Raw genomic sequence first — 23,998 nt, forward strand, 5'->3', positions numbered from 1 at the left:
AAGGAAATGCAAATCAAAACCGCAAGGAGGTAACACCTCACATGTGTCCGAGTGACTAGTCCAGTGAAAAATACCAAGCGTTGGCCAGGATGTGGAGAAAAAGAAACCCTCGTGCACTGTTGGTGGGAGCGTAAGTTGGTACACGGTGCCCTGTGAAAAACAGTATGGGGGTTACTCAAAAATTAAAGACAAATATCCTATGAGCCAGTGATTCCACCGTTGAGTATTACCCAGAGAAAGCCAAAACATTAATTCCAAAAGATACATGCACTCCTGTGTTTATTGCGGCATTATTTACAATAGCCAAGACATAGAAGCAACCCAGTGTCCGCCAACAGATGAATGGATAAAGATAATATGGCACACACATACATATGCACACTGGAATATTATGCAACCATAAAAAATGACAAGATTTTGCCATTTGGGACAACATGGATGGACCGACAGGGTATTAGGTATGCTAAGTGAAATAAACCACAAGAGAAAGACATAATGCGTAGGATTACTTACATGGAGAACTGGGGAGAAAAAGTCAAACTCCTAGAAACAGAGTAGAAAAGTGCTTGGCGGGGGCTGGGAGGTGGGGGAAAATAAGGAGGTGCTGGCAAAAGGGTACAAACTTTCATTTATAAAACGAGTAAGTTCCGAGGATCTAATGTATAACACGGTAACATGGGGACTATAGTTGATAACACTGCATTGGATCGTTGGAATTTGCTAGAGTGGAGCTTACGTGTTCTCACCAAGAAGAAAGAGAAGAAGAGAAAGAGGAAGAAGAAGAAAAGAAAGAAAAATAAAGTAAATGTGTGAGGTGACGAGGGGGTGGCCTTGGTTAATTCAAAGAAGGGAATCCTTTTGCAATGCATGTGTATAACAGATTATCAAATTGCACACTAAATATATTAGAATTTTCTTTGTCAATTTTACCTTAGAAAAGCTGAAAGAAAGAGAAAGAAAGGAAAGAAAGAGAGAAGGAAGGAAGGAAGGGCGGGAGGGAGGGAAGAAATCTTAGGAGAGGCAAAGTTGCAAGGTGAAACAGATTATTACGGATACCAGGCGCTTGGGGCTGGGTGGGTGAAGACAGTTGAGTGGGCACAGGCCACCGAGTGGGCGTTTCAGCAGGCTCAGAAGCCAGAAGCGTGAACCAGATACACTAAGGAGGGAACGAACAAGCTAAAAAGCCAGCTTAGCCTGGTAGACCCTGAAGAAGAAGGAGAACAGAGCGGGGACCTTCCTGAGAATCTGGGAGACTTAAAACAGAGAAGAGTCCAGAAAGGATTTTACACTCCCGCTTCTATCTGCTTAATTTATGGATACAGAGATGGAGAGCAAGGGCCACGCGTCCAAGTCCTCAGAGGGCTAGGTGGAGGCGTCTGAAGTGGGAGTCTGTGATAAAGCTAATACAAATATGTTTTCAGGAGAAAAACCAGAGAGCAGGTGTGAACTAGTCTGGTCCGGGAGGTGTTAAATCATATTCTGGTTTTGAGAATTTCATTTTTCTTTTCATCTCTTGCCACATTCATTTAATTCAAAATACAGCACGTACCACATTATGCACGAGGCTTGGTTGTCCCGAGGAGGGAGCTCAGTGCTTTTAAAAATAAACTTGAAACTTCCATTGCTAGAACAGAGTGGTGGCGGATAGATTCTGTAGGATTTACAAAGGGATGTGAGCTTGAGAAAGAGAGGCAGGGCAGTGAACACACATTTATCAAGTTAAGTGGCCAATACGGCGAAGTGGCAATGACCTGAGTGGGTGAGTTTCAAGTCAGGCAAAACAAGAGTTAGGAGGAAACAGCATTTTCAGATGAGGAAAGACAGCTCAGAGAAGTAAAGGGTTTTGCCCAGGAGCAGAGGCAGCAGAGCTGGGACTGGAATCCAAATCTCATGAGCAGAGTGGTGAGAGTTTCTCAACCACTTTGACCCACCCAAATATAGGCGCCAGGGCTTTCTCTCGCAACTTTATCCCCACGCCTGTGACTGGAAGTTTCCTCACCCTCTATTTAGGGGAGCTTCTGAGTGTCCCATGGCTGTTGAAAAGCAGTGGAAGAAGGTGTGGTTTTCCAGTTTGGAGGAGCCTTGGCAAAGCCTTGGTGAGCGGCCAGGGGCCCTTCACGCACACGGTCAAGGGATGATGTGCATGCAGTTGACCATGGAAGGACCGTGAACCTGAGGGACAAGAAGAACAGCTGGCAGGGCGCCCCTGTGTATAACCCAGAGCACTCCCAGGCACGGAGGAATGTTCTGGAGGCACCAGCTTGGCTGCCCCGCCTCACCATGGCCTCCTAGGGGCATCTGGACACGGACACGATCTCAGTCTCCCTGCAAGGCCCGTAAGGGCAGGTTCTCAACACCCACCCACGGCAGCGTGACCCCCTCCAAACTCCGTTCAACGTCCCCTGTATCAGGCCATCTCTCCCATTCCCGATGAGTGTTTGTTGAATTTGACAATGGGGTCCATTTTTTAGTGCCAACTACGGGCTAGGCGTACTCCGGTCCGATAGTTCTTCCTCACGTCTTTGGCTCTTTCTTGCTACCGTAGACATTCAGGAGTTCACACACGGGGAAGGTCACTTTGCTGGGTGCTGTGGAGGCGAGATAAAGAATGGATTTCATAACCACTTTTATGACATTTAAGTAAAGGTGTTCATCACGGGGCATATCTAAGGAAACTGACGCGTGTTTTCATGCGCTCTCCTGTGTTCGCTAAATGCTCGTTAACGCTGGGGGACTGAAAGAGTGGGTAGATAATGCACACGTGTCACTTGTGAGTATGTTTTGCGGCTTGGGGATTTTTCAAGTTGTTCTGCGAAGCTGCATCAGGTAGTCGTTTCAACCGAAAATTCCATCTGAATCTAAAATCTTCGGCACCGAGGATGTTACAACGATCACGGTTAGCCCATCTACCCAGCTGGGGTTGATCGTTGTTACATAAGCTGTCCAAACAGTGTCAGCAAATGTGAACATGCGTTTTTGGCCTTAACTTGATGAATTTGGCTCACGAAGAGGCTGAGCTTGTTGTTTACGAGCTTGGGTTGATTACCAGAGCAAACAATTCGAGCTGCGGGGGAGAAGAACTCCACCCTACTTTGATAGCGAACTTCTTAGCCTCACCCTATTTTTTTTTTCATTGCTGTGACCATTTAAAAAGTGTGTGTGTGTGTGTGTGTGTGTGTGTGTGTGAATCTGGAAGGAGTAGATAGGAGGCATCCAAACGAGGTCATTATATACTTTTCAGCAGAGGTCAACATAAATAAAATGAAGATCAGCTCTGTCTTTTTGGATTATTAGAAAATGAGACCCTTTGTGAGTTCGCAGGTTACCAACCCAACACGCTGGCACCACCAATTTCGGGGCATTTGCAACCCACGCTAGGAAAAGGCGGGCTGGGAAGATAATGGTGGGCTTCTTAAGGGTGTTGACAGACTCACTGATTCTGCCACTATTTACAGAGCTCCCTGCCCTCGTGGGTGCAAGATTCTGAGGTTGTGATGGTGAGGATGGGAGGGGAGGAATGGGGGATTCAGGGGGCCCCAGCTTTCCCTCCTCTGTAGATTTTTGCTGAAGCTCGGGATGGGGAGGGCGAGACCAAATAGTAGAAAAAAGGATTTAGTGAAACGTGATACAGGTGGGACACAGAAAAGGCAAAAATCTTAAGGTGATGCGGGGAAGGGGAAAGTCAGAGAGACACCGACCTGGTAGCGGGTGAGGAGTGGTTAGGGGAAAATCGTTGTGGGGGAGTCTCTTGAATAAGGCAGAGTCTTTGGAAGAGGTCTTCTTGTACGTAACCGGTCCTCTCCGGTTTCCCCAACGTGACCCAGTTACGGCTGAGAAAGTACCCAAGACTTTGAAGAAGGGAAGAAGCCAGGATTGAAAGAGACTTTACGGGACTTATGGCCTCTGCGTGGGTCTCTTGCGGGCGAGAGATTATTTTTCAGTTCTTCCGCTTGTTTACTCCCTCAGTGGGTTGGTTTCAGAGTGCTCTAGTGACTGGCCGAGGAGTGGAGGACACTGACAAATTCGACCGGTGAAATCACTATCACATGCATTAAAAGAGGTCAGGCAAGGAAGTGGTTCACCATAAAATACTACAACTCGCTTTAAGATTATGTAGATGACAGCAATTTCTTAGCCCAAAGGATAGATTTCTTTCAGCGATTACCTCCACGTACTGAAACACCCCACAGGAAACGAACACCCAAACCATCAAACAAGTAAAGCCTACCCAAAGAAAATGTTAGGAATTGGTTGTGGAGAATGCCTTCTCGGGAAGTCCAAGAGACATTGGTTGTAAACCTGGGGGCATCCCCCTAATCCTTATTCCACAGCCCCGCATGCACGTACCCGTTTGCGTTAGATCTCCAGGCTCACCTCAAAGCAGTTGAGGTCACTTAAGGTCATTTAAGCAAAGGTGGTGGTCACCTCCCGCAATTGTCCTTGGAAGACCGTGAAATGCATTGTGGGGAAGGGAACAGTAAGCCAGAGGGAGTTTGTCCCTTTCAGGTCTGGGTGGGCAGGGGAATGCGGTAGGGGCCGTTTATAAAATCCTCTACGAACCAACCTGTGTGTGTGTGGGGGGGGCGCAGGGCGGATGACTTTGAACATGGAACACACGGGATGGACGCCCTTATGGTTAGATTGGAGATAAATGGTCTCGAATTGCCCTCAGCTGATAAAATTTGGTCTTTTCTTAACAACAGTGAGATGTGCGCGTAAACCGAAAGACAGCGCAAACTTTAGTATCTGTCTGCCCCGTATACAAACACGTGTGCATGTTAAGAAACTTAAAGTATGAATTTCTACGTGTGATTTTGTGCGACACACTGTGGAGATCACGGAGTTCGTTTTTCACTAGGGTCTCTGCTTGTATCCAATAAGCAGGTTCTTCTGTCTGTGTGTTGAGAGACTGTCCGTATGCTCAATGTGTCTTGTAAAGACTCAGAACTTATAATATTGTGAATATTTGCTTCTTTAAAATGGACATATATATATATATATATAGGCCCTCTGCGAGGGGAATCGTAGCTGTCATTTGGTGCATACTTACTGTGTCCCAGTGACAAGCGCTTCCTATCTAAAACGCAGTATTTTTTTAAGTTTATTTCTTTATTTGGAGAGAGACAGAGAGAGCACGAGCGGGAGAGGGGCAGAGAGAGAGAGAATCCCAAGCAGGCTCTGAGAGCAGTCAGTGCCCAGAGCCTGACGCGGGGCTCGAACCCACAGAATTGTGAGATCGTGACCTGAGCCAGAATCAAGAGTTGGATGCTTAACTGACTGAGCCACCCAGGCACCCCTTAAATGCAGTATTTAATGGAATCCTCAAAATAACTCCATGAGATAGATACCATGATTCCTTTCCTTCTCGAAGGGACAAAATCGAGGCTGAGTGAGCATAGGTAATTTTTGCGGGGTTGAGCGGCTAGTTGACGGCCAGGCTGGGACATGGATGGATCTGTGGAGGACAGCAGCCAGGAGCACGGTCTCCCAGCCCCTCCAGAACGTGTCACTGTCACACCTCCCGACGGCATGGCCACAGCGGGGCACCAGGACACCTTCTCCCGGAAGCACCACGTGGACTATTCCTTCCTTCCATCCCTTTTCTGATACTCTGATTCCCAAACCTCTTTGATCCACGTTTGATCCACAGTCAAGCATTTCAGGGCCCCTAACTTGCTTGTTACCTATCCTCATCAACACTTGCCTTCCCCAGCAGGCTCTGTGCCTTCTAGAATACGCTTTCCATTTCTTGGTGCCCTAAGAGCCCCAGCTTTTTCCTCAGATGCTCCTCGTCCAAGAGGGGGGGCTTCCTTCTTCCCACGGCTCCTCCCCTCAAGTCACATCTCCAGGGCAGGACGGGTGGTCTGTGCCTCCTTTGCGGTCACTTACAGACCCTCGAACTGAGCTTCCCTCAACCGGCTTTTGTCTCCAGGGACCCCACTGCCACCTGTCTTCCGTCCACCGCCTTCCACCACCCCCCGGATCGTTCATTGGCTCGCACACACTCCTGGTAGCCTGTGACATCTGGCCCCAGCCTGTCCTGCCGTCCCTGGTACTGCCTCTTCCGGGCTCTGCGAGCTGCAGCCCTGCGTCACGTTAGCACCCGCTCTGCTCCCGCACCCCCTCGGCACCAACACCTGTCCCAGCGCGGTGCTCAAGGCTTGAACTCAGACACGTCCCTCTGGGGTCCTCAGTGGCCATCTGAGCGCTGCTCCGTTCTGTCACTGCCCTCCAGCCCTCCTCCCCCGCCCGGTCGTTTCAACCTTCGCTTTTCTTCTTCTCTGTCCTCCTTTCCCCTTGACTCGCTTCTCTGGGTCCCGGCTCGGAAGGGCCGTGTCATCACCCGAGCACAAGAAGTTTCTGTTTCTCACCAGATGAGTCACTGTTAACAACCCCAACCTGAGCAATTCCAGCTTTAAATTTGTGTCGGCCCATAACCCACTGTATTGGCTTCATAAATGCTTTTTGACCTCCCCCCTCCCTGTCCCCAGTGTTCTGTGGGTCTTTCAGCTGCTTAAGACATTTTGGGTCAGCTCCTGTCCCTGCTTCACCCATGGGGCTGTCTCTTAATGTTTTCCTGGTCCTCAAATATCCTTCTGTCTCTCCCTCTTCACTCCCAACGGACGATTCCCCTTCTGCGTTTCTGGAAGGGTAAGCTTCCTTGATGAACCTGCATTTCCATTCAAAGTGAGTTCCCTCATCAACAAGGGTGGAAATACTTCCGGATCATGAAGGCTCAGTATGGCCTGGGGCATGAGGAAAAAAAAAAAAAAGAAAACCAAACAAACATTGAAAAAAAAAAAATTGACAGGAGGATAAACTAATATGGCTTCCTTTGGGGGGGTGGGGGGCAAACTGGAACTTTGTATCAAAACTGAAAATGCACACGCCCTTTGACCCAGAGATTTGCCTTCACGTCTAAGCGCTTAAGAAAAAACAAGCGTGCAGAGATGTGTGTACGGAGATGTTTACTGTGGTTTTGATGTGGTTACGATCTCGAGGGGGTGTGAGTGTTTCTCTTTTGGGGGGATGCCTAAAGCATGCTGCAGAGAAGTGGAATCTTCCGCCGCTGTCACAAAAGTATGAGGAAGAGTCCACGTGAGCTGCCGGGGAAAGGTGTCTGTAATACACGACAAGACGAAAACTGTCACACTGGGGACCGGTGGTCACGGGGAGGTCTCGCTTACTTGGTTATTCATGCGCACACGCATTCGGAGAGGGAAAGCCAAAAAGTAACTACGCTCCAATCTGGGCTGGCTGATAGACTGGGGACAGGCGTGGGGGGCGGGGGGATGGTTGGCCTCTGCTGTATTTGAATCTTGTTATTACGTGGGCATTCCTTATGTCATTCGATGATGTAAAGAGAGAATAAAATCTCAAGCCGGTGCAAAAACACCCTTTGTCACAGCTGCCATTGTGTTCATGCGCTCACCACGGTCCAGGCGCCTTCCTAGGGGCCAGGCCTCATTTCTGTTCCCTTTAAAGAAGCAACTTCAGGTCAGAGATTTCAGGGTAGAGACCACCCGAAGAACCACATCTTTTTTTTTTTTTTAATTCTTCACTCCAAATGCTATTGCTAATGTTTTAGATGTTTTCGCTTTGGTTGGAGCCCTCTGCTGTCTGCTTTTTTCCTTTTTCTCCAGATGGCCTCCCAGACCCAGGCCTTCCACACTGGTCTGGTGGGGGGGTCGGGGTGGGGGGGAGAGCCAACGGGAGGGCTCCACCTGCCCTGGACTGATTGTTTCATAACCTTGTTCATGGCCTCTCTGAGGAGGAACGTCAAATTTCTGTCCGATTTGAATTGGGTTCACCGGGCGCTTCCCCATTCAGATATCTTATAGCAAAATCAGAATCAAACAGGAAGCTGGCATACGTCTTTGGATACAAAGCTATACCTTATGTGAACAGTACACGCATTAGGGTCATTTTCTTTACTGCCTTATGGGGAATGTCTTTGATGGGAAAGGTGTATTTCAATTTTGATGTGACTTACTTTGAGAACAATGATTACCAATCATGATTTATTATTGTTTATTTATTTTTTAAAAAAGTTTATTTATTTATTCATTTATTAGTGTTTATTTATTTTTGAGAAAGAGAGAGAGAGAGAGACAGAGCATGAGCAGGGGAGGGGGCAGAGAGAGAGGGAGACACAGAATCCGAAGCAGGCTCCGGGCTCTGAGCTGTCAGCACAGAGCCCAGGGTGGGGCTCGAACTCACAAACCGCGAGACCATGACCTGAGCTGAAGTCGGACACTTAACCGACTGAGCCACCCAGGCGCCCCTATTTATTTATTCTTTGAGAGAGAGAGTGAGAAAGAGAGAGAGAGAGAACACAAGTGGGGAAGGGGTAGAGAGAGAGAGAGAGGGAGAGACAAAAATCCCAAGCAGGCTCCGCACTGTCAGCGCAGAGCAGACGTGGGGCTCGAATTCACAAACCATGAGATCGTGACCTGAGCCGAAGTCAGACTCTTAACCGAGTGAGCCACCCAGGCGCCCCATTATTGTCAGTCTTTTTCCAGAAATAGAAGACACAATTATTCGATGTATGGCAAGTATCACAGGGGCTACCCAGAGAATCCAGGCTCTCATCCAATCTTCTAGAACACCCATGTACTTCTCCTTGCCTCACTGATTCTCAGAGGGACTCCCGTCCAGGGCTGTGATCCGCTTCTGGCCCCTTTCGAGCCCTTCTGCTTCTGCAGGGACTCAACTCCACCAATTATCCTTAAAGATTTTTTGTGTGTGAAAGTTCCTATGCTGTCATTTTCTTCCTCTCTCTTTGACTCTTCCTCAGTTTAAAATCATGCTCATGTTTTCCTGCACGATAAAAATGGTCCGAAACAGGGGTGCCTGGGTGGCTCAGTTGGTTAAGACTCTGACTCTTAGTTTCGGCTCAGGTCGTGATCGCATGGTTCGTGGGTTCGAGGCCCGCATCGGGCTCCGTGCTGACAACGTGGAGCCTGCTTGGGAGTCTCCCTCTACCTCTCCCTAGCTCTCTCTCTCTCTCTTTCCCTCTCAAAGTAAATAAATAAACTTTAAAAAAATGAACCAAAACAACGACAAACATTAACCCCAAACCCACCCTCCCTGTGTTCAAACGTTTCCTATCACTGGCTGCCCTCGCCTGTTCCTTCTGTTTATTGCTGAACCCCTGGAAAGAAGCTCCCCGGTGGCTGTTCACACCTCACCTGTCAGTCACCCGCAGCCTGGCCCCCTGACAGTCAGTCCCCCTCGCCTGTCCCCCCAGTCAGTCTCCCTCGCCTCCCCCTGACACAGATTTCTCCCAAGCCCCACCCCCCTGCCCGAGTGATCATGTGATCATTGAATGATCTCCTCATTGCTGAATCTGACGTCTGGTGCCTCCACAGCCTTTCCGAGTTGAACCACCTCCTTCTTTACACTTCCCTTGGCTTCCACTGCTCTCTCCTTTCTGTTCCTCCTCGCCCTCAGGGTTGGGTCCCCCTCTGCTCACCTCTCATAACGGGGTCCCTTGGAAGTCTGTCCTCAGCGGCTCTGTGTGCCCACGGTGCCTTCCTGGTCCGTGTCACTCCACTTACGCTCGGGGTTCCGCGTGTCATATAGGGGCTTCTGTCCCCCGGAGTGTGATCTGTGAACGACATGATACACCTGCTTTGAGACTTTTACCTCGGGTCACGGAGGTAACTAATTTCTATCCCTAATTATCGTTTCTATCCTTTGTTAAAGTGGCAATCCCATGGCGTATTTCGTTTCTGTTGTCGTTGTGGCTTACTAAAGTTTATCTTTTTATTTATTTTCGAGAGAGAGCGCGTGAGCAGGGGAGGGGGCAGAGAGAGAAAGAGAGGGAGAGAGAGAATCCCAAGCAGGCTCTCTGAGCACAGAGCCTGACGCCGGGCTCGAACCCACAAACCGTGAGATCCTGACCTGAGCCAAAATCAAGAGGCAGAGGCTCAAGTGACTGAGCCACCCAGGCGCCTCTCACACCTCATATTTTGTAAACTCAACATGTCTGCTATATAGGCTATAGAAAAACACACACACACACACACACACACACACACACACACAAGCCGCCTCAACTAAAAAGAAATAGAAACCTTGAGAGAATGAAGAGGTGTAGGTGCTACTTCTCTGCAAGGGCCTTTGTTCAGATCCAAAGGAAAAGGGAATTGTGTTCAATTTGGATTCCTCTTTTGTCTCATCATCAAAAGGTTGAGTCAGTCTCTACTAAAAGAGTGAAGATTTTTCTCGTAATGCTATCATTAAAAAAATAGTTCTAAGAATTGTTGATCTGCACCTTGAGGTTGCATGTTTTAAATGGGATGTTGACTTCAGAGATCGGTGTTTGCTCCCTTCACATTATAAATTGTGGTTCTCAGAGAGGGTTGATTCACTTCATCATCGCTGAGATGAGCCCACCGACTATAGACAATGAGCCTCCGGGAAGCTCTCTGAGAAGTAGGGACAGAGGTGGAAATTTTGTTCCCGGTAAAAATTATTTCCAGGTGAAAATAAACAGGGCTCTGACAGTCGAACTGAAAAACAAGATGCAGGAAAAACCCCCCACAAACCCAAAATGCAGGATCTTGCTTCATTGGACAGTAGAAGTTGACAATTCAGCCTACAGGTCAGAAATGGGAACTGATCTCTTCCTGTATTTTATTTTCTATATTTTTCTGGTTTTATTTAAATTTCAGTTAGTTAACATACAGTGTGATCTTAGTTTCAGGTGTGTGCCTGTATTTTAGAAGAGTTTGCTGTGCAGAAGTAATCGTTCATCTTGTAATTAACCTGCACGCCTGATCGAATTGTTTTACTCTGCTCACACCATACCTATCAGAAGGACCTGTGACCTGGGTCCCCGGTTTATGCTGACACTTGTATCTTTCACTGACAAAAGACACCACTGGACTGAGTTTTCATTTTCAAGTGGGAGAAGTTAATAAATGAAGGAATGTGGATCTTTCGCAGAACCTTACATGAAATGCTCACTAAAAAGTGTAAAGGATTGAAATAAAGTTCACTTCTTTTTTGATAAGTAAGGAAAGAACGAAATCTTGCCATTTACAACGATGTGGATGCAGCTAGAGAGTATTTTGCGGAGCAAAGTAAGTCAGTCCAGGAAAGACAAATACCATATGATTTCAATCATGTGTGGAATTTAAGAAACAAAGCAGATGAACGTAGTTGCGGGTGGGGAAGAGAGGCAAACCAGGAAACAGACTCTTAATGGCAGAGAACAAACTAAGGGTTCCTGGAGGGGAGGTGGGGTGGGGGGAGAGATGGGCCAAATGGGTGATGGGCATGAAGGAGGACACTTGCTGTGATGAGCCCTGGGTGTCGTATGTAAGTGATGAATCACTAAATGCTAGTCCTGAAACTAATATATTACACAGTATGTTAACTAACTGGAACTTATTTTTTTATTTTTTAAAAGTTTTATGTACTTATTTTGAGAGAAAGAGAGAGAGCATGAGCAGGGGAAGGGCAGAGAGAGAGAGAGAGAGAGCGTGAGCAGGGGAGGGACAGAGAGAGGGAGAGAGAGAGAATCCCAAGCAGCCAGACATACCGTCAGCGTGGAGCCGGACTCGGGACTTGAACTCACAAACCGTTGAGATCGTGATCTGAGCTGAAATCAGGAGTTGGACGCTTAACTGCCTGAGCCACCCAGGCACCCCACCGACTAACTGGAATTTAACTAAAAACTGGAAAAAAGAGAAAACAAGAATTTGGGAAGCTTGAAAGGGAGTGACGTATTAATTGTATATTAATCACGGAATATGGTGCTAATGGTCTTTAAGGATCGTGGCATGAGAAACAGAGACTGTTGTTTTAGAGGGAGAAAATGAACATTAATGTGGACTTAAAACTTTGCACCTATGGGTAGTACTTTATTCAAGAAGTTATACCAGGAGAACGAAAGAAGAGTGTGTGTCCCTGAGTGTGTGTGCGTGCACGCATGTGTGTGTATGTGTTGTGTGGGTGCGTCTAAGTGTGTGTGAGTGTGTGCACGCATGTGTGTGTGTGTGCTGTGTGTGGGGTATGTTGTGTGGGGGGGGTGTGCGTGTGTGTTGCATACAGGCGTGTGTGTTACGGGCACTTGTGTGAATGTGTGTATGCGTGTGCACGAGTGTATGGGGGTGTGTGTACGTGTGTGTCAGCGGGGAAGAGCAGAAAAGAAGAGGAAAGGACTCTGGGGCCCTAAAATAAATCAGACGGGGGATGAGCATTTATTACAAACTTACGTTAATACGCGCTTTTTGTGGGGCGGGAGTATAAGTGCATCACCAACTGTGATGAATCTACTTATCTGGTGATAGAGTCATGGGGTTCTTCTCTCTGGCAGGCGAAGCCTTTCTTTGCCTGAAATTAATCTTTTATAGTTTTAGATGTTGGCAGTGTAGCCAAGCCAGGCTCATATTCTTCTGTAAAAAAACCACCCTGCGCCTTTCTAAGCACGGGGAGCACACGAGCCATGTGAGGAGGGGCTCCTGGGGCCGGGGTGGGGGGAGTGGGGCACAGGGAAGGCTGGTCTCATCAGGGGCCTCGGCTCACGGGGTTTACACACTAAATATGGAGCAGGGGGACTGGTTAGCAACACGCGAACCGGGTTCGTCTTTTCCCACCTTCCTGTTAAAAACCACTGCTTCAACCTCTCCGCTGATTTCTGGACCAATCCATTGCCAACCGTTGTTGTCGTCGTCGTTGTTGTTTTGGTTTTGGTTTTTTGCTCATCTTTCCTTTGGGCATGTTTCTCCTGGGTCTGTTTTTAAAGTGTTTATTTTTGAGGGAGAGAGACAGAGCACAAGCAGGGGAGGAGAAGAGACAGAGCCCAAGCCCGACGCGGGGCTCGAACTCACGAACCGTGAGATCATGACCTGAGCCAAAGTGGGACGCTTCACTGATGGAGCCACCCGGGCGCCCCTCTTCTGGGTCTTTTATTGGGGATTATCTTTGGATCCTATTGAGCACAGGGTCCAAGCACGCTGGCCTTGCAGGAGTGCGCTGGGGCTGGAGAGGCAGGCATCATTTCTGGGAAACCAGAGAGAGGGCCCAAGAGGAGTATTTCTTACAAACCGCTTAATCTCGGTACAGATACCACCTGTGGGTATTATAGTTATTTTGAAAGAATGCAGAGGAGCAGAAAGAAAAAAAAAAACACCCTCCAGAGATCAAACCTACAGAGGGCAAAAGTTCAAGGCGGGGTGGGGGGGGATTTATTTTTAATGTTAAAAGGGAAGATGGATGGTGAGTGAATTCGAGAACACTGATAAAAATGTGAAAGCTCAGAAAAGCCCCAAAGTGCCGTTTGGTTTGCTAAGTGTTTGTTTTTTCTGAGCCAGAAGCTAGCCCAACATATCTGCCTGATTCCTAAAAGGTTTTTTTCTAAGTGGCTGCTAGCCTCGGATGAAAACCATTTACTGTACAGCTTCAACCTGTACAGAAGTGTGTGTGTATGTGTGTGTGTGTGTGATGTCTGTTTATTTGTCGACACAGGAACAGAATCACAGATGAGTAAGACCCTGGGCAAGACCACAGCCTAACACAAGCTAAAGCATATAACCGATTTGAGGTCCATCACTTTCTTAGGCTTCCCCAGTCATCCCTCTCGGTGTAACGGACTGGAAGCCTTTCCTCACCCCCTTCCTAAGCGAGACCTCTCCTTCCAGAAGCTGGAAACCATGAGGCACATTCATGTCATTTATTACGCACCTGTCTTGGGGGACGGCGGAGGGCTGAGACAGCCCCACGACTTGCCTAAGGGGCCCCGTCACGGCCAGACGGTTTATTCCCCACTCGGTGGTTTTTACGATCATCACTGTTTTCAGGAGCTCATTTGTCGTGAGAAGGCAAAAATGATACACGGCCGGCTGTGGACTTTTGGACGCCAAGTTCATCGAGGTGTTCATCAAGTGTGTACTGAAACCCAGCATGTATGTCGGGCGCACCTTAGGTTGTGGGGTCCCAACAGTAAGGAAAACAGACGCGCTCTCTGCTCTTGGGGGGCATAGCGGGTCTTAACGCCGTGTCGCACGAGGCGGGGAGGCTGGGATGCACGGCTTCTCTTCGCCAGGTGGATCTGCTCCCCAGGGAAGGGACTGGCGGTGACCCAGGACAACATGAAAAGGCAGACCGGCGAGGTCATGCTGGCTGTCGAGGAGAGAGGGTTCCACGATACCCCCTCCCCGGCGGTTCTTGCAACAAAAACCACGACGTCGCGTCCCCTCCTTGTTTCTTCCACAAACCCTGGTGGGGAGACCGGGACGTGGTGAGGATGGGCTCTGAACCTGTTGTTTCTACCATGTGTTACACGAGAAAGAAAAGAACCTAGCCTGGGTGCAGGTGAAGAAAACATTAGTGGCTCTTGTGGCTTGGAAGCATCTTAAAGTACGGCTCAGTCGATCGTCTCGAATAGGAGGGTGTCTGAGCTACACTGGTCACAGCTCACGCCTAAGTCGCCGACCATCAGGCACGTGACACAAGTGTGCAGCCTCCCTTCAGGCGCACATTTGGATTCTCCCGCATCTTGGAGAGGAGGCGAGAACATAAATACGAGTAAAAATGATAACGATAATGTATTAGGTTATCTCGCCACTGGTCTCTTAGAAAGTAGCGCTTCCTCTTTCCAGAATGTGTGAAGGTTATATTTGGACCCACGCTTGTTTTGAAGCTTTGTCTTAAATTGAACTTAGTTTAGGCTGGGCTGGGTTCTGATGAGAATAGTCTTCTCCTGGTGGCCAAGAATAGCTCACTAAAAACACGCCCAGTGAATACATGAAAATTCGCGAATCCATAGTGATCCTCGAGAGAAAGCCAAAAGAAATCATCTGAGGCAGCCGGTACCGACTCCTTATTTGGAAACTATGTAACTAAGGGGAAGCACGTTTCACGTCTTTCCAGCAGGGTTAAGCAAGCAGGTATGTGTGTATGGCGGGGGGGGGAGGGTCTCTAATCTGGTCCACCGGCTGCAGTACGAAGATCCCATAATGGAAGAGACTAGTGCCTCGGTTAAATGACAGTGAGGGGAGCGCCTGCATGGCTCAGTCGGTCAAGCGTCCGACTCTCGATTTCGGCTCAGATCATTTCGTGGGACCGATCCCCGCGTCAGGCTCTGCGCTGACAGCATGGAGCCTGCTTGGGATTCTCTCTCTCCCTCTCTCTGTCCCTCCCCTGCTCGTCTTTTGTCTTTCTCAAAATAAATAAATATTAAAAAAAAAAAAAAGGACAACAAGTGCACGTAACAACCAGATGCAATAATGTAGTTTGAGACTGGTTTCTGGTATGAAGCGAAAGGCTATGAAGGATACTTGGAGGGACATTTGGGGAATTTGAAGGTATATTGGCTATTAGGTGATGTAAGAGTATGATTGCTAATTTTAGGTGTATTGTTTTTTGTGACATGGGCAAACATTACTAATTTATTAGAAATGCATTTTGAAATACTTAGGGGGTTATGTCATGATGTCTCTGATTTATTCTTCACACACACACTGTTTGTCCTACACAGCGGGACACTCTGTGTGAAACTGTGACCCACAGGTGCCCCATGGAATGGCTGAACATACACGGACTTTTAACCCCCCACACTTGTCAGAGATCGGCAAGTAACGGGTCATTGTAAGTTGTTATCAAATAATGAGGAAGAGATTTTACAACATTTTCTGAAGATCAAAGTCTTTAAAGTGAGTCATGTGAAAATGGCTAGGGTGAATATTTATTCAAAATAATGAGGAAGGCATTATCCTAAGAAGATAAGTAAAGGGGCGCCTGACTGGCTCAGAGGGTGACTCTTGATCTCGGGGTTGTGCGTTCGAGCCCCACGTTGGCTGTAGAGATGACTTAAAACGACAACCTTTAAAAAATAAAAGAAGGTAAGTAAAAAAAGAAAATGAAGACCCAATAACTAACTTAATTTTAGTGTTGCCACTAAAACCTAATTTCCCCTGGTTGCAATTAATGATTTTTTTTAAAATAACTTTTATTCACTTAGCTGCTCAAAATGTTCACCTACTAGTAAAAATCCGTCAGTCATTAACGGAATGGTTAGATAAACTAGGGCATGTCTGTATCGGAAATATTGCGAAGTCATCACCAGTTAAGATTTGGATTTAACTCTTGGATTAATATTTAATAACATGAACATGTTTACGATACAACATCAAGTGCAGGAGATATGACTATATCTCAAAGGAGTCATGATTTTATGGAAGTGTAAATGATTGAGCCCCACGTAATTGCTAAAAGAGGATAAAGAGGTGGCATCTCATGTGGTCCCAGTAACATTGTGACCGTCACAAGAAAAAGAGGGGGGAAAAAAAAGCCCTCAGAGGAGACAGGACAAAACTGTAATGCTCACCAGGCACGGGTTACATCGTTGTCTGTTTCGAACAAGAAAGCATCTCTCACCACATTGGACAGATGTGGTAAATTTCCTGACATGAGAAAAAGAAACCCCTAATTTTACTCATCTCCAAAACTGAGAGTTGAAGAGGTGAAGCCCTTTTGCTCTTCAGAACAACTAAACTCAAGAAAGCCTCCTTGCCACCAGGCACAGGACCGGATGGTGGACTGGATAAGGCAATTCTGGTCTGACAAACACGGGAGAAGCATGTGCCATGCACACGGCACACGGCAGAGCTGTTTAGACGTGTGGCCAAGCCATCATCGCGTTGTCAGTGAACATTCTCTCACTCTGCAGGAGGGTGGGCAAGCCGATGGTGCCACCAGGATCAACCAGAAGAAATGGAATCCTTTCTGGGTGGGGAAAAAAAAGGAAATTCACCGAGTGTCACATTCATTTAGAATTTTGAGGAGACCTGCTTCTCTCATGGGATGCACGTATAAAAGTCTGGCTCAGTGGGTTAATCGTCCAACTGTTGGTCTCAGCTCAGATCTTGATCTCATGGTCATGAGTTCAAGCCCTGCGTTGGACTCCACACTGGGCATGAAACCTACTTAAAAAAAAAAAAAAAAAAAAAAGCCTAACCGTGTTAAACAACCCCATGTTAAATAATCCTAATTATTGAAGTAGGATTCTTAGCAACGATTCAAAAGATTGAGGTAGAGCTATGTGCATTAAGGAAAGATCTCTAGGCTTCACTGTGCATTGGGTGACCCCAGAACCAGAGTGGCAGATCTCACAGAATCCCACTTACACACCCAAATGCACATGCAAAGAAAAGCCTCTCAGTGAATGCACGCCAAATTTTTAATAATAAATATGTATGAAGAACTAGGAAAGGAAGGGAATAAAAGAGAAATTTACTTTTTCTTCCTCTATATATTTCTGAATTAAAATTTTTTTCTCTTTTTTTTTAAATTTTTTTAATGTTTATTTATTTTTCAGACACAGAGAGACACAGCATGAACGGGGGAGGGGCAGAGAGAGAGGGAAACAGAATCGGAAGCAGGCTCCAGGCTCTGAGCCATCAGCCCAGAGCCTGACGCGGGGCTCGAACCCGCGGACCGCGAGATCGTGACCTGAGCCGAAGTCGGACGCTTAACCGACTGAGCCACCCAGGCGCCCCCAAATTTTTTTCTCTTTAGAGCAGTAGATACTTACTTATTTCTTATGTACTTAAAAAAAAAGGTGGGGGGGTGTCTGCCTGGCTCAGTCGGAAGAACATATGATCTTGATCAAATGTCCACCCACTGCTAAGTGGACAAGACTGTTATCCGCATCGTTGAAAATGGTTCAGCAAGAATAAGAAACAACAACGTAGCCCCTTGGATGAATCTCAAAATAGTGACGCTCAGTCCAAGAAGCCAGACAAAAAAGAATACGTGCCAATTTTGTATCCAAAATTCTAGAAATGCAGACCAAACTAGGGTGACAGAAAGCAGATTGATGGTTGATTGGGGAAGAGAGGCAGGGCGGGAATAGAGGAGGGAATTAATCACGAAGGATCACAAAGAAAGTTTCGAGAGTGATGGATGTGACCGCACCCTGCACTGGGCTGATGGTCTCACTGCTGTATATGGTACCAAAATTTATCCAAATGTACACTTTATTATTATTTTTTTAATGTTTATTTATTTTTGAGACAGAGAGAGAGACAGGGCATGAGTGGGAGAGGGGCAGAGAGAGAAGGAGACACAGAATCCGAAGCAGGCTCCAGGCTCTGAGCTGTCAGCACACAGCCCGGTGTGGGGCTCAAACCCACGAACCGTGAGATCATGACCTGAGTGAAAGTCGGATGCTTAACCGACTGAGCCACGCAGGGGGCCCCCCAACTGCACACTCTAAATAGGTACAGTTAATAGTGTGCCAATTACACCTCAATGAATCTGTTTTAAAAAAAAGCTGCACATGTTTAATATAGAAAATTTGGAAATAACCTAAGAGTGAAGAAGAAAACTAAATAGCACCCTTACTCCCATGAGAAGACAACGACTGACAGGAGGGGGCTTTTCCTTCCCAGCAATTTTCATACCAGACTGTTAGCCCCTCAAGGTCAGGTCCGCCCGATCCACTGGCTGTATTCCCAGCACGGTCCTGGCAAAGCAAATGTTCGACAACTATTGTGAGTAACTAAGTGAACAGGTAAATAACTTGCTCTATTTCAAATCCTCTCATTAGAGCTTCTTCATGTCACTTAAAAAGTCTTTGAAAATGTATTTGTGGCTTCTCTATAGCACGGACAACTCCCAAACAACGAACGGACCCAATTAAACAGGCTCTCACGATCTCGCGGTCCGTGAGTTCGAGCCCCGCGTCAGGCTCTGGGCTGACGGCTCGGAGCCTGGAGCCTGTTTCCGATTCTGTGTCTCCCTCTCTCTCTGCCCCTCCCCCGTTCATGCTCTGTCTCTCTCTGTCCCAAAAATAAATAAAAAAAAAAATGTTGAAAAAAAAAAAATTAAAAAAAAAAACAAAAAAAAAACCAGGCTAACAGCTTAATTTACATCGCGCGTGGGGGCACCTGGGTGGCTCAATTAGTTAACGTCCAACTTAGGCTCAGGTCGTGATCTTGAGGTTCATGAATTCAAGCCCCGTGTTGGGCTCCGTGCTGACAGCTCGGAGCCTGGAGCCTGCTTCTGATTCTATGTCTCCCTTTCTCTCTGTCCCTCCCCTGCTCAGGCTCTGTCTCTCTTTCAAAAATAAATAAACTTTAAAAAAAAATTTACATCACACAGATACAAGTAAGGCAGTTAAGTTTTCTACCTTTTAAATGTGCTTGTCGATTAACTTCTCCTTTCCTCAGTTTGCTCTTCTATAAAATGGAAGTCTAATCGTCTCCACCTGTCCAGGTGACTGAGGATTCAAGGCAAGGGTGTGACCCGGGCACCCAAGACAATGCCGGCACAGCACAGTTTAGGGCTGGCACATACTGGCATTCTTGGGCCGCCGGCGCTGTCCATGGTTCCTGCTCAGTTCCCTCTATGCAAGTTCTTTTTCTTGGGATCTGCCAGTTGAAAAGCACCTGTCAGCCTGGCTGGAAGAGCCCTTTGGAGAGGTTGGAATTAAGTACTAAGCCCTGCAGTTTGCATTGTTACCATTTAGCACCTCTTTAGATGAACATTGGCCCCAGTGGAATGGATTCCAAGTTCCAGAGAACTCTGGTGATGGGAAGGGTTCGGTGAAGCAATTTTCTTTCGAGTGGATTTCCCCAGCTTTCTGCTGAATTTCAGGGCTAAGTGACTCCGGACTGAAACCAGTAGCTTCATCAGGTTGTGGTGGCCACCTGTAAATCAGTCTGGGTTTCTCAGGCTCTGTAAACCTTAGAAAACCAGATGACTCTTAACAGAGCTGTTGGATTTCACAGTTTTGGAGTGGATTTTTAGTCAACCTCTGGTTCCAGCTCCCCCGCATTTAGCAGAAACCTTTAGTGAGTTAAACACACACACAGATAAACACAGAGAAGATGAATATATAACTATATATTGACTCAGACTATCTATGACTGTGTCTTTACTGAAACAATACCCTCCCATTTTATAGCTAATGAAACTGAGGCTTAACGAAATGGTGTGGCTTGCTCGAACTGCTACTTAGTAAGTGGCCAGAAGACTAAATCCAGCTCTCTCTGAAGCCAGGGTAAGCGAGTAATTTATATAGCAGAAAGCAATAGCAGTCAACATTTTCCTTGCCCACCACAGTTTGCAAACCCCTTTAGGAACACTGTTTGGACCCTGACACTGTTCTCTGCCAGGTGGCTACCGAGAGGCAGCGTGTCTTGCTCCAAATGTAGAAATAAGAAGAAGTAAGAGAGTACTCCGACTTCGTGCCATGCCAAGCGTGGTCCTGGCCCAGCCGCATGGACATCGCCTGGAAGCTTAGAAGAAATGCAGGCTCTCAGCTCCCTCCAGACCTGCCAAGTCAGAATCTGCATTTTAACAAGATCCCCAGGTGACTTGTAGGCACGCGACCGCTGGCAAAGCCCTCTCATCAAGAGAGCCATCGAAGCTATGCGTCCTGATCAGAGCAGAGACACACAGAGTCATGGAGACAGAGGGTCCCCCAGGCCAGCCGGTCTTGGGTGACGCTGGTCGAAAAGCTGAAGAAAGCATGTGTGCAAAGAAGATGCCGTGCCTGCCAGATAAGTTCCTCTTTGCTTACCAATCACGTTTCTTTCCTCTTTTATGTCTCTCTTGGAGAATACTGCCAATGTCTCCAGTGACGTGAGTGTCAGATATCCCCTTGCGCCCTGCCTGTGGTAAGGGCACAGCCACAAGAGGGAGCGTACCTCCCGTGGCTTGCCTCTCCTTTTTAAGGGAATGTGTCCAACTCCGAGCTTACGATATGCTCCTATCATCGATGATCTCCTCCTTGGGGGCAGGTGGCGGGAGGCAGCATGGGGAATGTCTGGAGGTGGTTTGGCCACTGCACTGGTAGAAAAAAACAAAGATCCCAAGAAGGCTTTGACGGGTCTCTTTTTGGTACCCTAAAATCCCCATCTCCTCGAAACAAAAAAAAAATTTGGATATGTCAGATCCAGAGAGGGGAGGTCATCCCAAAGTCTCATAGATCCCAAGATGACACTGAAGTCCTCTTCTTACCTGTTTTTTATTCTAAAATGTTCTTAAAGTTTATTTACTTTTGAGAAGAGAGAGACAGCATGAGCGGGGGAGGAGAGAGAAAGAGGGAGACACAGAATCTGAAACAGGCTCCGGGCTCTGAGCTGAGCACAGAGCCCGCCGCGGGGCTTGAACTCACGGACCGCGAGATCATGACCCGAGCCGAAGTGGGAAGCTCAACACACCGAGCCACCCAGGCGCCCCCTCTTCTTTACCTCTTAAACCATTTCTTCAAGGCTTCTCTTTTGGCTTCTCCAGCGGGTCTGCCCGTGGAGTGTGGTTCCGCCCACAAAAGTACTCAAGTTTGTGTGACCTCTGGTCTTAGACATTTGCCCCCAAATATACAACTGCCTTCTGAAATGGGGTATAAATTGGAGTGTTGAAATGAGGATATTTCTGGATGACTTCTGCCAGACCAGTGACCCCGTAGGACTTCTGTTATCACCCCAGTGCCCCTTCTGAAGCCCAGGCTGTTGGGAGGGATGGGCTAGAATGTTACAAGGATGCTCACGAGGCCATGTGGGGAGTCATGTGGTTTGGGGTCAGGAAACCAGGTGCCTGCTGTCAGGCTACACCCACAAACTTAGGCACCAAGCCGGGCGTCTCTTCAGTTCGCAGCTCAGAAATTACGAGCTGCCAGTCAGGTGGCCCGGAAATCTGTAAACAAAGTTATCAGCTAATCAGAGAAATCTGCTTGGATGTGGTTTTAGGTATCCTGAAAGTTAGCCCAATGTGGCATAAGGGTGGAAATTGCTGTGCCCAGGGTGTGTGTGTGTGTGTGTGTGTGTGTGTGTGTGTTTGTGGTTGGACCCAGAGAACCAACCTCTGTTCTTAACTCCCAGCTGAGCGAAGGGAGATGCTGACAAATGGAATAGTTTGGTAATAACTTTCTGCAGAGAACTAATCATATATTTGCACCAATTCGAAGTCCACATTCAAGACAAGCTACAGAGGTTTTGGGTCCCCCAACAGATGGGAACACTTATTAGAATACTAAAATGTTTAATGTTAATTACATCATTATGCAGTCTGTTCCTAAATACACCGTCATTGGAAAATATTCAGTGATTATAGACAAAGCTAAACTCTTTCTTGGCCCCCCCACCCCCCACCCCGTAACTTCTTTCCGGAGGTAAGCAGTGTGATCATTTGGGCATGAAAGTCTTTTCCTTGCAGTGATAAAACATGTCTATGCTCCTAGACAGAGAGTCATTTTGGTGTTTTGTTTTGTTCCCAACAGCAATACCATCACATTGAATCTATCATCTACGATTTGCTCTGTCCCTTCAGAGATCTCAACAACCTGGAGATCTCTCCATGCTAATATGTATATATACACCAGATTTTTTTTTTTTTTTGAGAGAGAGAGAGAGAGAGCACAGAGCGCAAGCAGGGGAGGGGCAGAGAGAGAGAGAGGGAGGCACAGAATCGGAAGCAGGCTCCAGGCTCTGAGCGGTCAGCACGGGGCCAAACGTGGGGCTTGAACCCACAGACCGCGAGATCATGACGTGAGCTGAAGTCGGACACTCCACCGACTGAGCCACCCAGCACCGACTGAGCCACCCAGGCGCCCCTCGATCCACCCGATTCTATTATAACCTTTGCATCGAATTCCAGAGAATGAATAGAGCATCCTTTACGCAATCAATGTCTTATTGATGGACACGGAGGTTGTTTTCCATTTTCACCAACACAAGTACCTTTGTTGTGATTCATCCTCGAGGGCATGCGTGGATGTTCTCTGAAGAGGCCACCATCCGGGAATGGCTGAGACACAGGGATGCAAACTTTGTATGTTAACACACCCTCCCATCATCTCCTTGCAATGGCTGAACCAATTCACACACGCTGGGAGTGTGAGAGCGCCTGGTGCCCCTCCCCCATGCTCAGTATTCAACTTGTGGAGCTCTGGCCTTTTGAAGAGTGAAAATACTGCTGTTTAATGTGCACTTCCTCGGTTATGAGTTAGAGCATCTTTTCAGATGTTTTTCTTCCCTCGGTTGGGAAAAGCCTCTGCATATTTGTGCGCATTTGAAAATTGGGGTTATTTGTCTTTTTCATTTGGGTTTGTAGAAGCGATGCTTCTTTTCTAAGAGGTATTGCAAAAAGCAAGTAGTAGCAGACAGTTTCTTTCTTTCGGAAAGTCATAAAAGCATCTGCTTGTGTAGAAACGGAGGGAAAAAAAAAAGCCTGTGGTGTGTCTGTGCATGTGTTTTTTTCCATAGCGTGGCTTTAACACCTACACACCTTTGGTAAACGGGGTGAAGCCCCCAAAAGATTGCAGCGGCAAAGATGAAAAACAAAGAAAAGTAAGGTAGTCCCTACCAGACGCTTACTAACGAGAAGGGCAGTTTCCAGTTAACAGCTGAAATATGGCTTTCACGTTCTGCAGAAGGCTGGGTTTGCAATCCCGGGGCCAGCTCTTTCCCGTAGACATCTTTTCTCTAGCGGCGGCTTGGGATTTGGGCTTGCGCTCATCGGTTGCCCATCTGAGGAAGTGATGTAAGCCCGTGGCCCCTGTCTGGGTTATCTGAGGGGCTCATCGCTCCTGGTCGTGACAGAGGAGCGCCAGGTGATAGATAACAAGGAGTTAGCAGCCCAAGTTTCTTGACTTACCCTCAACCGCAAGGGAACTTATCTCCAGAGGGCATCTTCCTGGGTGAGAGCTGAAGTCTTGAGAAAGCAGGGCACTTATGGGGCGCAAAGGGGCTGGGGAGGGAGGGGGCAGGAGATCCGTCCTTTCTGTAGGCGGTTCTGGTAGGTGTGTGGATGAAGCCAAGGAGCAGATTTAAAGATCATCTCCAAAGATGGGGGAGGTGTGGAGTAGAGAGCTGGATAGGTGTGACACAACCCCTCTAACCTGCCCATTTTATACAGCCTCCAAAAAGAGTCAATCGGGGGAGGTTCCAGACATTTTACAAAAAACAGGCTTGGGGGTGGCAATGCTTCCAGCCTCTGTGAAAGTGACTCGTGAAACAAAACCATCGCTGGGAACCCCAGG

Source organism: Panthera pardus, unplaced genomic scaffold, assembly GCF_024362965.1.
Source record: "Panthera pardus isolate Hobbes unplaced genomic scaffold, ASM2436296v1 HiC_scaffold_8, whole genome shotgun sequence".
In the NCBI taxonomy this organism is placed as follows: domain Eukaryota; kingdom Metazoa; phylum Chordata; class Mammalia; order Carnivora; family Felidae; genus Panthera; species Panthera pardus.